General features: G+C 32.7%; 1 protein-coding gene across 2 annotated transcripts in view; it reads left to right on the top strand.

Annotated features, from left to right (window-relative positions):
* Positions 1-15,596, top strand: part of LOC118190690 (serine/threonine-protein kinase mig-15-like) — a 242,142-nt gene that overhangs the window by 549 nt on the left and 225,997 nt on the right. The window lies entirely within an intron of this gene.

Raw genomic sequence — 15,596 nt, 5'->3', positions numbered from 1 at the left:
AGGGTTTGAAGCATATGTTTATCTTACGCCCCTTCTAATCTCTCTTTTTATTATAAATAGGCAAAAACTTATTTTGGACTTAAGTAGCTGTTCATATATGTGGACGAAAGATAAAAAGTATCTCTTTTGCATTTAAGATTGTTTGTTGGAATTTCTCATGTAGACGATAAATTTTTCTGCTGGGTATTTGTTTAAGCAGGCGATGTGAGGGGAGTATTTGTCAGTAATAAATTAATCAAAGATGAAGGAAATGCATTTTGTGCACTGTGTATAAAATTATTTTATCTATATCCGTAAGTAAGATTTTTAGGTCTTAAATGCAGATTTGAAAGAGATTTTGTTACCAGTTTTTCACAGAATATTGTTTACTTATCAAAATAGTAAGATTTAGCTGTAGTTTTCAATTCGAATGAGTGATTAATAAGAAGGATGAAAAACTTGATTTTAATATTTTTTAACACTTTTCTTCTAAAGTGCAATGTAACTTAGAGCACATTTTTGCTATTGTAGGTGGTAATAAATAAACAGTTTTTTTCAGAATCTGGTGTCTTGAAGAATATAATTTTTAATTTATGTATTGTATTCATGATTGTTATTTATTGTGTTCAAATATTCGTAAATGTTATATTTGTCATGATTTATATGTAGATTAATTTTGATTTGGTGCTAAATATTAATTGAGATTTAAGGTATAATCATATAGTCTGTAATTACTTCTCTGGAGTAGTTTATATAAAACGGAGTTAGAGTAGGCTTTAAGATACCCCTTGTATTATGGCGAAGTTGTTGTTTCGGTTAATCTTTGGATTATGGTAACGTGGCGATTTTTTGGCAAAAATTTAGCAAACAACTCTGCTACAGCAACCCTCTATTTTTTTTTTCGCCGCCATGTAAAGACATGTTTCTTTTCTTTTTATTTACTGAACACTTTTTCCAACAATCTGCTATCCGAATTACACTTATGCTAGAAATTTTATCTAACAAAACTGCTTAATCATGACAAATATTAACTGCCAAATTGAAAAAAAGTGCAGAATTGCAAACTCCTTGCCGTGTTTTTCAGAATTGCATATACACATAAATGTTGACTTATTTTTACTTAAAAAAACATCCCAGAATTACACAAAAATGGCATTGCACACACTCTTAACTTTATCCATCTACATTGCTATTTTCTCATAAATTACAAAAATTTGCACGAAAATGCAGGAAAATTTTGTGAATCTTTAAACTCGGTAAAAAGCACATATATGAAATTACCTGATTACGAAAAAGTAGATACCCTTTCCAAGGATGAACATTTCCACGTATAAAATAAATAAAATATCCAAAAACTTTTACCTCTAAATTATCTATTATATTATAAACGTCACCAACGAATTTATACCGCAAACATTAAAAATGGTTACAAATACTTAGTGTCAAATATTTAAATTATTTCCATGCACGTTTACTTCAACTGAAACGTATACCAAATTGCTACAAACATAAAATTCATAAATTAACTATAATTTAATTAAAATATAACTAAACCATGTGCGCGTCGACTTATTTTTACTTAAAAAAACATCCCAGAATTGCACAAAAATGGCATTGCGCACACTCTTCACTATATCCACGTACACTGCTTTTTTCTCATAAGTTAGAAAAATTTCACAAAAATGCATGAAAATTTTTTGAATCTTTAAATCCGGTAAAAAGGACATATATGAAATTACCTGATCATGAAAAAGTATATACCCTTTCCAAGGATGAACATTTGCACGTATAAAATAAATAAAATATCCAAAAACTTTTACCTCTAAATTATCTATTATAAACATCACCAACAAATTCATAATGCAACCATTAAAAATGGTTGCAAATACTTAGTGTCAAATACTTAAATTATTGCCATGCACGTTTACTTCCACTGAAACGTATACCAAATTCTTACAAACATATAATTCACAAAATAACTATCATTTAATTAAATTATAATTAAATTAAAAAACACTACTTAAAATATAAATAAGCACATACATTAAATTAATCAAAATTAGCTTTTAATCCTAATTACTTTAAACTAAATCATTGCTAATAACAATTTTCCAATAATACCATATTACTTTATTTACTCCTTACATTTAGAACAATGCATAAAAATAATATCCTCAAATAATTAAAAATACTAACTTACCTAATCTTCTTCAGAATCTTGATTACGTGGCGGATAAACTTTTCTTATAGATTAAATAATCCAGTAGTCAACTGGCATTCTATTCACCCACTAATAAGAAATTAATAAAATTTCCCCCATACTCAAACGACTTTCTGCAAACCATGTACCCTTCCTTACACTCCGTTTCACAAAATGTCCATTTTCACCAGATTTCATGCACCGCCATTCAAACTTATCTGTAATATCCTTCCTTTCACACAATCTCATTTCATTCCCACATGTTGGACATTCATACTTATCCGCAATTAATCCTACACTCATACACCATTCAACCGGAATTATCAGATGAACGCATTAAAAATTTAGAATTCACTTTAGATAGCGTCATGCAATCCAAAAATTAATCAACACTCTTTCACACAACACACAATGAAGCTTAATACAAAATAATATAGTACTACAGATATTTTTCCAAATTTTTATCCCCTTTTCCGTGCAATGAATTGGAAGTTGATCTGTCAGCACTATCCTTATCTTTAGGGCAGATGTTTTTATTTTATTTGGCTTATAATTCCTTACGAAATGTAGTATTTCATCTCGATGTACTCCGTCTTTGATATGATTTAAAACAAGTTCCTCGTCATTATAATTCGCTTCCGATAGTGAAGAAAGTAACAGAGGTTATTGAAAACGAAAAAATTTTGATTGACAAATTGGTTGGTATTCTCGACACAGCAATTATAGGACTTGAACAGCGGAACTTTGTAACTAAACAAGAAATTATATCTGTTTAATAGAATTAAAGAAAAGTATTATCACATGAAACGAAGCAACTTAAACAACTTACATTGAAAGAAATGTTGGTACTTATGTATTAACGCAACCAGGCCAAAATTCGCATAAATCGCCATATTTGGCGACCCTACTTACGGTAACCCTACGTGTTATACATAGTTTTGTAAAAAGAATCAATTTGTAAAAAGAAAAAATAACACTCCGTGTACTACCACAGCAATGGGTTTTCGGCGGAATTTGCCGAGAAAAGAAAGAGACTTTTTTGGTTACTGTACCTAACAGAAGTGCCGTCATCCTCATTGAAAAAATTTGCGAAAATATCAAGGAAGGAAGCATCATTTATTCGGATTGCTGGAAAGGATACAATACAAAGTGAGTTCGAAAATGCTGGATTTCTGCATGGAACTGTTAATCACAAATATAACTTTGTGGATCCCAACACGGGCATTCACACACAACATGTAGAGGGCATGTGGGGCTCAGCCAAATGGCGCAACAAAACACAGAGAGGAACAGTCCGTCATCATCTTGACTCATACCTTATCGAATTTATATGGCGCCAAGCTCAAGCTGTTAATGGCAAAGACAGTTTTCAATCAGTGCTAAAAGAAAAGCCAAAAGATTTCCGCAGAAAAAATAATTCTGCAACTTATTCAAATTCGAAACTGGAAGGGTTTAATTGCTATTTTATATTTTAAAACAAAATAATATAAAAAACTGTATTAAAAATTATCTGTAATTAATAAATGTACATTTTCTTTCTCTTCATACTTTTTTACTCAAACTTACAAATCGCGCCAACCTGGTTGTGATAATACGTAAGTACCGAAATGTTTAATAAAGTAAACAAATAAATATTAAGCTTTTTCTTTTTGTAAATTTTGATACCCTTTAGATCATAATTGTTCTTTATTTCACAAATTACGGTTTCATATTTTTAATTTTGTAATTTCTGCATGCCATCTGACCAGATTTAAACTGATGATCTATAATCCAGAAAAATCGATAATCCGGAATCGCCGAAGTCCCGACGAGTCTGGATTAACGACTTTTGACTGTATTAAGCAGCACTTTCACAGAACATAGAATGAACCTAATGCTATAAAGTACAGCAGATATTTTTACAAATTTACCCCCTTTTCCGATTAAAGAACTGTGATTCGTCCATAAATGTCACATGACACATCTCATAATCTCTCATTTCCCTCACACAAAATAATGCATAATCAGAACTGAGTACTTCTCACATTATTCCCAAAGTCCTAGATAGTAACCTTTATCGCCTCCAAAATGTCGCCAAACTACCAGTTACCATATTCCAAAGATCAGCCCTCTCATTTCCCTCACACAAAATAATGCGTAATCGGAACTGGACGCCTATTCTATGATCACTGGATTTATCTACAACTTGAGCAAACAATATCAACTCAAAAAAACCGGTATGGACAATCCATCACAACTTATCGGAGAAAGCCATTCTGTGGTCCTCAGTTGGTGGGCGGGTGGGTCCATTTGACTTTACTGAAAGGGGACAAGGCTTCAAGGAGCTTTAGACCAATCGCAGTATGGACGAGTGACGAAATTTATAGCACGCGCTGGCGGAAGTTTTAGGAATATTCTGCCATTATTTCACTAACTCACACGCTGCATTTGTAGTTTGAAAAAAATGGCACAAAACAGTGTTATGACCAACACGCAACAGAATATGCTGGTATGTTATCCGTTTTTTAAGGGGAAGTTAACGCAGGAATTCAGGACTAAGAAATATAGAGTGATATGGGATACCATGAAAGCAACAGTAAATAGATAAGAGTAAATGAATTAAGCTTACTTCAAATCTTTTTAGAAATAAACAATTTTATTCATTTAAATTTATAATATGATTAACTTGCATTACAATCTAATTGCAAGCTAAGCCCTTTTTTTACTAATATGCTTACATTAAACTGTTTTCACGCATTTTATTTTACAGTTCATTTTAGAAAAATACAGTCAAAAGTCGTTAATTCGGACACCCATAATCCGGACCTCAAAGCTAAAAACTTTCTGCGCATGCGCCACGTTGACGCATGCGCAGAAAGGTAACGGATGCATATAACGGACGGTATAAGCTAAAATTATCTAATTATCTATTTCAGTTAATGTTGATGATTGCATTGTTCCTTAATCTTCGAATTTGATCCGGCTTATTATTTTTTGCAGACTGTAAGAGCAATTGTATAAAAGTAAGCTTGAACTTTCGAATATGTCAAATAGAATTTCCGATGCTGGAGCTCCCAAAGGATCTACAAAATGAAAGTATGTTTTGATGTCCATCAAACAAAAAGTGGAATTGCTCCAAAAATGGATAAAGGCATATCCTTTGTTTATCTAACTGTTCCTAAATCTGTTTATCAATTACACGCAGCTCTTCACGGGAGGGGGAACGTCGTGGCGCACAATGAACTGGAAGTTGTTGATCTGTCAGCACTATTGTTATCTGTTATCTTCATGGCAGATGTTTTTATTTTATTCGGCTTATAAATCAAATGGTTGATCTTTGAATTATGGTAACTTGGGAATTTTTTGGCGAAAATTTGGCGACCAACTCTGCTACAACAACCCTCTATTTTTTTTTTCCGCTGCTATTTTGTCTTCACGAAGTAAAGACATGTTTCTTTTCTTTTTATTTACTGAACACTTTTTCCAACAATCTACTATCCAAATTACACTTATACTAGAAATTTTATCTAAGAAAACTGCTTGATCATGACAAATATTCACTGCAAAATTGGGAAAAGTGCACAATCACAAAATCCTTGCGCATTTTTCACAATAACACATACACATAAACCATGTACACGTCGACTTATTTTTACCTAAATAAACATCCCAGAATTGCACAAAAATGACATTGCACACACTCTTCACTATATCCATGTACACTGCTTTTTCCTCATAAATCAGAAAAATTTCACGAAAATGTATGACAATTTTCTGAATCTTTAAACCCGGTAAAAAGAACATATATGAAATTATCTTATCGCGAAAAAGTATACACCCTTTCCAAATATGAACATTTCCTCGTATAAAATAAATAAAATATCTAAAAACTTTTACCTCTAAATTATCTATTATATTATAAACGTCACCAACGAATTCGTACCGCAAACATTACAAATACTTAGTGTCAAATATTTAAATTATTTCCATGCACGTTTACTTCAACTAAAACGTATACGAAATTCCTAGAAACATAAAATTCACAAAATAACTATAATTTAATTAAAATATCACTATACCATGTACACGTCGACTTATTTTTACTTAAAAAAACATCCCAGAATTGCACAAAAATGGCATTGCGCACACTCTTTACTATATCCATGTACACTGCTTTTTTCTCATAAATTAGAAAAATTTCACGAAAATGCATGAAAATACTCAACGTATACTACTCAAACGTATTCCAAAATACTACAAACATATAACTCACAAAATCACGATCATTAAATTAAAATATAATTAAATTAAAAAACAATACTTAAAATATAAATAAGCACATACATTAAATTAATAAAAATTAGATTACAATCCTAATTACTTTAAACTAAATCATTGCTAATAACAATTTTCAAATAATACCATTTTAATTTATTTACTCCTTGCATTTAGAACAATGCATAAAAATATTATCCTCAAATGATTAAAAATTCTAACTTACCTAATCTTGTTCAGAATCTTCATTACGTCGCTGCAGTACTACTGCTAATTTCTAAATCCTAAATCCAGTGGTCAACTGGCAGTCTATTCTCCAAGTAATAAATTAATAAAATTTCACCTATACTCAAACTACTTTCAGCAAACCACGTACCCTTCCTTACACTCCTTTTCACAAAATGTCCATTTTCACCATATTTCTTGCACCGCCATTTAAACTTGTAATATCCTTCCTTTCACACAATCTCAACTTATTATTATTATCAGATAAACGCTTTAAAAATTTAGAATTCACTTTACATAGCGCCATTCAATCTGAAAATTAATCAACACTATTTCACACAACACACAATGAAGCTTTTCCAAATTAACCTCGTTTTCCAATTAAAGAACTGTAATTCGTCCGTTAACGTCACGTTTCACACAACACAAAAATATAGCTAAGTACGAAATTTCCAGATTTCCCCCCTTTTCCGATTAAACAACTGTAATTCGTCCATTAATGTCACATGACATATCTCATGATCTCTCATTTCCCTCACACAAAATAATGCGTAATCAGAACTGAGTGCTTCTCACATTATTACCAAAGTCCTAGGTAGTAACCTTTATTGCCTCCAAAATGTCGCCAAACTACCAGTTACCATATTCCAAAGATCAGCCAATCAAATTCCTCGTCATTATAAATATCACGAATACAAATCAAATAGTTTTCTGGTTGCAATTTTCTAATTTCGGCTATGCATAATGCATGCATTACGCATACGCGCGTTGAAAGAAATGTTTAATAAAGTAAACAAATAAATATTAAGCTTTTTTTTTTTTTTTTTTTGTAAATTTTGATACCCTTTAGATCATAATTGCTCAAATCATAATTGCTGAACCTTTGTTCTTACAAGCCTATTCAAATCCATCTAAATGGTTTTTACGTTCGACTAGACGCATATCCTTCCTACATACAGGATACTTACACTGGTGTGAAAAAATTAAGGATGAGATGGTTTTTTCAATATAACTTTGTACAAAAGCTTTCCAAATCAACACATTTAATACCATAAGATCCCCAATACGTAAGGGCATGAGTAATGTAAGCAACACTTACTAAAAGAGAAATCAGAGGGATTAAAAAGAAGCTTTATTGAAAAAGTAGCATGGAGCGCAATGCGACTGAAGGCCGAAACATCCCTGTGATGGGTGTCCAGCAAGAAACATCTGGTCTTTAATAGGGGATATGATCTCCCCTGACCGCTAGGCAGGTTTCACAGCATCTGCCCATGCTGAGAATGAGGGTGTAGATGAGTTGTTGAGGCATTGCTGCCCATTCGTCTTGCAGCGCCAATCGAAGCTCCGGAATCGTTACTGGTGGTAAGGTACGAGCTGCCAAGCGTCTGCCTAGAAAATCCCATACATGCTTGATGGGATTGAGATCCGGAGATCGTGCCGGCCAATCCATACGTTCAATATCCTCACTCTCTAAGAGCTGTTCAGCAGCTATTGTGCGATGACATGGTGCATTGTCGTCCATAAAAAGGAACTACGGAACGGACCCGTAGCGCCTTTAAAAAGACGCACATATGGAAGAAGAATCTCGTTACAATAACGGGTCCTATTGACTGAACCTGCGTCGAAGATGTGACAGTCTGTACGACTACCAAGCATGATGCCTCCCCAAACGAGAACACCGCCACCTCCATACCTGTCCCTTTCAATGATGTTCGAGGGATGACTGCGGCTTCCCCACTCTCTCCAGATGAGTATGCGATGAGAATCGCTACTCAGACTGAATCTGCTCTCATCTGTAAAGAGTACTCGTCCCCATTCATTGTCTCTCCAATTCCGGTGTTCCCGGCACCACAGAGAACGCCTTCTCCGATGGGCAGGCATTAGAGGTACACACTGTACAGGGCGTCGTGCAAACAGACCGCCACTGTGCAGTCTTCTGGCCACGGTAAAACGCGATATCGGTCGTCCAGTCGCCTGTATCGTGTGTCTAGCTATTTCTCCCGCTGTCTGGCGCCTGTTTCTTTTGGCCTGTAAGGCAATATACCGGTCATCTGCAGGTGTGGTTCCTCGTGGACGACCACTACTAAACCCCCGGATAGCTGTTCCTGTAGTTTGAAATTGTCTCCAAAGTCGTGAAACGATGCTGTGAGCAATTCCGAACTTTGCAGCCACACTTGTCACACTGCGGCCTTCCTCCAACTTCCCAATGATTCGACCTAGGGTAAAAGCATCCAGATGTCGTCTAACAGATTGATTATTCACCATTTCTCGCTGAGGCAGCAACTCGGTGTGATTTTAACTGCTATACGGCTTGCAATCTCTTTGCCACAAATACTGATCTTACACCGACAACATGCTTTATACTACTCAGACACTCTCCCATTACGTCTACCTGCATATCTGCGCATGTGCTACCTTACATCACCTTACGTAATCTCCTGATTGGTCTTTCTGACCGCTCTGCCTCTTTGTTCAGCTGATATGCTAATTTTTCGACTTCGTCCTTAATTTTGCACACCAGCTATTAAGTAAACCTTCATTTACACACTAGTCAATTAACTCTCTTTTACCTTTTTGTTTCAAATAGTACAGACACTCCAAATTAATCTTACTACATTCAGCCATCTACCGTCTAAACAATAAAACTAACACACACCACAAAAGCGCTTACAAAACATCCCATGATTCAAAATTTACCAGAATCATGCACCCGATTACCTCACAATAGGGTTTCTATAACATTCAACTACTCAGGCTACCATAAATGAAACAACAACTTGGTGATAAATGAAACAACGCCTAATCTTTGGAATATGGTAACAGGTAGTTGGCGATATTTTGGAGGCGATAAAGGTTACTACCTAGGACTTTGGGAATAATGTGAGAAGTACTCAGGACGGTTATTCTATGCTACGAGAGTCGACAGCAAGTTGTGGGCCGCCAGATGTCGCTGCTAGTGAAAAACAGGTCTGCCCGACATCCTATATTCTCTGAGTACGGAAGTTGTAGAAAGCGTGCAAAAAAGTGTTGCCGCGTCGTCAATTAGGGTTGTGCAGTTGACGTACTAAGTAGACTATGACTTTGTATATGTTTTCGCTGCTGATTTTTTTCATATTTAAATGAAGAATACGGTCGTAGATCTCTGAATCGGTGGCGAATTTATAGAAAATATGTTGATGCTTTTGCTCTGCCAGAAGATGTTTTCATTGCGTATTTCAGATTGCCAAAATTTATAGTTATTTTAATTTGCAAAGAACTGATAGAGTATTTAGAGCCACATTCAGAAAACAAGAACGCAGTGTCTATTGAAAGAAAGATTATTTATACTATTCCTGAAATTATAGATATAAATTGTAATTATATGCTTTAAAAAAGTAGAAGTTTTAAGTTTTGAAGAAGATTTAAGATTTTGAAGTTTATTTAAGCACATATAGACATCCGATAAGCTTCTACTCGATTTATGTACAGCAAGAATTATGGTAATTTTAAAATCTAACAGTTGAATACCTTACGAACAATACTGTACACAAAAAGGAATGTCGTTCATTATTACGTGAAATTCACACTACCGTAAAATAAAAATTTAAAAAACAATTATAAAACTATAAAATAGCTTTATAATATTTTTTCAGTAGCAGTACTGCTACTAGTGTGATACTTTTAAAAATAAGTTTTAGCCCAGAAGGTCTATTAACTTCGTTTTGCCATTTTGTAGCATTTCACTTTTCAAATCGTTGCCACTAAATATCATCTCACTGTATTATATTTAAAGAAATTAAATAATGAGAAATCTGCATAAATGTATGAATGTTTCTCGCACTGTGATAAAACAACGGTACCTAGAGCCATGAAATTTTGAATAACATAATCCTCCATTCTAATATAGGCATCTTGGAGGCCAAATTTGGAACTGGGAATTTGTTTTATTATCTATTTTCATATTTTGTAAAGCATTTATGAGTGTTTGATTAAGAAACTGAATGATTTCAAAGCGAGCAATGGCAACATTGTACGGGAAAAAAAAAAGAGGAAAAAAACATTTTCATCTCTAGCGCGCGAAACTATGTATCGGAAATTTTAAAGATATGTTCTTTTTAATTTATATGATTTTGATGTTGAATTGAATTTTATGGTTTAAATGTGAAGAACATGATATTTAATAAATAATATAACAAGCAAGGTAGTTAGTACAATACTGTATGACCAATTTGGTCTAGAAAACATTTTGCGCAATATGCTGCAAAATAAGTAAATTAGAAATTGTAGTAAGCTCGCATAAAAGTTACCAGGAGCTGTGGCTCCAAAAAGTTCAACACATTTTAAAAAACAATGTCATTGAAGGGTGAGAAATTATGCTACACGAGAAAAGAAAATAAACACAGTAAAATACTTAGCGTTGGAAACTAGTAATGGCAAAAAATACAGTAAAATACCTATGGATGTGACACTTGAAAAATTATATGAAAATCAATCCAAGGAACAAGTTAAAACATAAAACAAACAAAGTCAGATAAAAATAGAAAGCGGAAAATGGTAAATTAGCTGAATTCAACTTCCAATCTGGCTTTTCAAGGGAAATATCTGATTGAACGTCGAATCAAGCTAACTCCATTACGCGTTTCGCCGAAACAGACAATTGAAACTTTTTCGCTACAAAATTTTTTAATTAGACAAAGTGTCTTGGAAAATTTATTAGTCTCAATTCTCTGTTCCAATTTCCTGACGCGTCCGCACAAAATGACACATTATGGTGTTAAAATATGTAAAAACCTTTCCAATTACATCTAAAATCAAGACAAAAATAAAAATAAATAGCGGTCTGCTATTAGTCCTAAATATACAACAACATACGGGTTGGGCTTGCAGGCTTAAAGATTTATAACTTTATTAAATTTAGAAATCTGTAATTAAATTTAAATGAAAATGAACACAGTGGGTCTTGCTAAGACCAAGAAAAAAGTGGTTGTAAAAGAAACAGAAAAAACTGACCTGTGTCGATGCAGAGCTCTCCCTCTTAAAACTAAGTTGAAAAGGGGTTGTAATTCCCTTCTGTGAACTTTAGCGTCGTTCCACTCGTCTTATGACATAAGTAGGGGGGAGCGATGTCTTTTGGGCATCAACCAATACGAAAAGACTGTCCGTTAGCTGTAACTCGTCTCTAATTTTCGAAGGGGGTCGGAAAGCTCGGAAAAACGCGTAAAGATATCAAAATGGCGTCAGTCAAGTTGTTGGAAGAAAAAATTGTTACTGAAAGTGAAAATGGCTAATTCAGCTAAAACTACTAAACTTGGCCACTAAAGTAAGAATAAAAGGAAAAAACAGTCATTTTGATAATAAAAAGTCGTAATTCTTCAAGCTAGCGGGCGATCAAGCTACTATGAAAAACGAAAAGGCCCGATTTTTTAATAAAAGTAGTAAAATTGGCCATCAAAGAAATTTAAAACTATTTAAACAATAGTATTAAAAGTATTGTGCCAAAATTTTTTGGAGGAAAGAAAATGTAGTAACAAGAATTATCTGTACATTTTTTACATTAGATTCTCTGGATCAGCCATCCACTTTATACCTTCTCTTGGGCTTTAAGCATAAAATATCATTATCTAACTCAAAAAATCTAAAAATAGGTAAGGCTAATGCCAGCTTTTTTTAAGGTATTTTTAATTATTTTATGAGGAATTAGGTTACTTTTCAATATAGTGACGAAGTATAGTATTTCTTCTTGTAGGTGTTTTGCAGTATTGCAGATTCTTTTTATTCTGAGTAGCTGTGAATAAATTGTGTTAAGGATGACTCTTTTGGAAATATTTGAATTCCAGTTAGTAAATTTTAGTGTGGAAAAATTAAATTCTCTTTTGTCGTAAACTTTTATAAAATTGTAATCAATAATATGTAAATCAAGGTAGACTACATTATGCTGCTCTGTATTTGTTTTATTTAGTTTTAAGCATGTAGGGTAGATATTAGCAACTTCTATTTTGTTGTAGTTATTAAATGCAATGACATCATCAATATATCTATAGATGTGTTGGTAAAATTTGTGTTCTTCTGTACTGAGTGAATGGACAAAGGTCAATTCTTTTGTAAAAAGGAATAATTCACAGACAGAGCTTGAAAAATTACCACCCATTGGGATTCCGTGCATTTGTTTAAAAAATGCTATTGTTAAATTGAATAAAATTATTGAAGAGCACGCTGGAGAGGAAAAGTTGCCATTTTTCGTTGCTGATAATGGTAGAAATTTGCGGAAATAAATCTGGAAGAGCAAGTAAACTTGTAAATATTTCTTCAAGTGGTAGAGAAGTATAGAGGTTTTCATAGTCGTAGCATTGGATATGGTCTATTTTTAGTGAATTTACAGTTTCAAGAACTAGTTCGTTACTAGAGATCATCCAGTTGTAATGCAGATCCTTAAAATCATAGTTATTAATTAGGTCACGTATCATACGAAGTTTTTGTGCAAAAAGATAATCTATTTCTTTAAGATAACTTTTGGTACTATTAGCTATGAACCTGAATTTTATTGGAGACTTATGAAATTTTGGTAAGGCATAGAGATTTGCAAACCTGTTGTTATATTTCTGGGGATGTATTTTAAGCCTTTTATGTAGTGCGTTAAATTTATTGAGAAGAATCTTAGTACTGGTAGTGATTTTTTGGTAAGTGCAGGTGTTATTTAACTCTTTATGCAGATGGTTGAAGTAAAATTGTTGTCAAATAACACTAAAATTGTTGCTGGCTTTGTCAATCTTCGTGATGATAAAGTTATCGTGCAGTTTTTGAATAAGATCCTCAAGACGTTTTTTATTGTGTAAAGAGTTGAAAAAAAGTGACTTGAACAGCAAATGTTGAAATTCTTAAATTAGTGCAGCTTTCCATTCAAGAAAAGTTGTAGTAGGTAAATTGGATCTATTACTAGCTAATATGATAAATTTATCAAGTTAATTATTGAATTGTTTGAGGCAAATGTGCTTATTAACACAAAGTAGGACGAAATTTGGTGCCAAGTTGCATAAGGGTTCGTAATTCTATAACTTCAATGACATTAAGATCTCCAGTAATGACATGTTGGTGGAAAGGATCGACATATTTTTTGTAGACAGGCATTTGGCAATTACATTTGCTATTATCTTGTATAACATGTTCACGCAAAAAATTAAAAAAAACCCGGCCTTTTGGGAGTAATATAAATTCTGAAAGCTTTCAGAATTTTTTTTTTTTTTTTTTTTTGGTGTGTGTGTAATTTTATTACGCTTTAAAATTGGTTTCTAAGAGAGGACTTTCTGAGGGAAACTGGCTTGTATACACATTACATATGGGGAAAGCCACGAAAACGCCGATGCGGGCAGCTCGTTCGTGGGATTCGAACCTCGGACCAAACTACCTGCGTTCAGTGGCTGTACCGTTCGGCCACTGGTTGGGTTATTAGCAGAATTATACTGTATTATGCTATAAAGTAACAATGCTATAAGACTGAGACATACCTTTAGAATTTCTGATACATAGTTTCGCGCGTTAGAGACGAAAATGTTTTTTTCCTCTTTTTTGTTCATGGAATAGTACTTTTATAATCCATTAGTATTAAAAAATCATTGTTTCTTTGCAAACTTAAAAAAAAAAAGATACAGTTCATAGCAGAGTTCTCATTTTTATATTGTAAAAGAGATATTGATTATTATTAGTTTTCTATTTAATGTGTCAAAACACTGGTTTGACAAGGACTTCAACTGCAGAAAAATATTTAAAGAAACAGTGCGAATCTGGAAAAAAATCACCTTCTGTATATTTAAAAAACACTGATAAATTTATAAGATAATCTGAATTAATATAAAAGATTTTCTTATATGAAATTATCTAAGTGCATTTAGTTACGATATTATTAACGCAAATATCGTTTTGTGTAAAGGTAAAAAAAATTTTTTTTGCACTAAATTATTAATGGATTATTTATTTTGAGCAGAAAAAAAAAAAAAAAAAAAAAAAAAAAAACACGAAAATCCGAGTTTAAATTATTGCGAAAAGTCAAAGAAACATTTTTTCAAAGAACGATTCATCTTAAACACTGTTCCTCAATTTCCTATATACGTCGTACATTGATTATTTTTACTTTGGTACTTGCATTGTGAAAATAATATTACTATCTTTTAATTGTTTTCACAGAATAAAATCTTTTGAGAAGGAAGAATATTTTAAATAAGCAGTTTATATATATATATATATATAAGAAATTAAAATAACAGCAATTAATATTAAAAAATGTATTAGTAATTGTGTGACAAAAATTACAATATGAATTAATCACACATACAGGATAGATTAATATAATTTTGGTATTTATTTTATATTGAAAAAATATTTTCTTTCATGTTAATTATAGAATAAATTATTTAAAATAAAACATTTTGATGCGTGTGCGATAGCTGAATGCCGCAGCAATCGGCCGTACTGTAATAGCGAATGAATTTTAGTCCTTTCCTGAAAGAAATAATTTTCATAGAAAAAGAAAATTAAAAAAGGAAGAAATATTTTCTTTCTAATTTCTTACTTAAAGAAATATTTTTCTAATATTAACTGTAAAATAGAATGCGTGAAAACAGCTTAATGTAAGCATATTAATAAAAAAAGGGCTTAGTTTGCAATTAGATTGTAATGCAAGTTAATCATATTATAAATTTAAATGAATAAAATTGTTTATTTCTAAAAAGATTTGAAGTAAGCTTAATTCATTTACTCTTATCTATTTACTGTTGCTTTCATGGTATCCCATATCACTCTATATTTCTTAGTCCTGAATTCCTGCGTTAACTTCCCCTTAAAACACGGGATCCTTAAAAAACGGATAACATACCAGCATATTCTGTTGCGTGTTGGTCATAACACTGTTTTGTGCCATTTTTTTCAAACTACAAATGCAGTGTGTGAGTTAGTGAAATAATGGGAG

This window comes from Stegodyphus dumicola, chromosome X2 (assembly GCF_044657685.1).
Source record: "Stegodyphus dumicola isolate Sdum_Otavi_A_Nest chromosome X2, ASM4465768v1".
In the NCBI taxonomy this organism is placed as follows: Eukaryota; Metazoa; Arthropoda; class Arachnida; order Araneae; family Eresidae; genus Stegodyphus; species Stegodyphus dumicola.
Note: the sequence above shows the minus strand (reverse complement) of the source record. Positions and strands in the feature narration are given on the sequence as shown.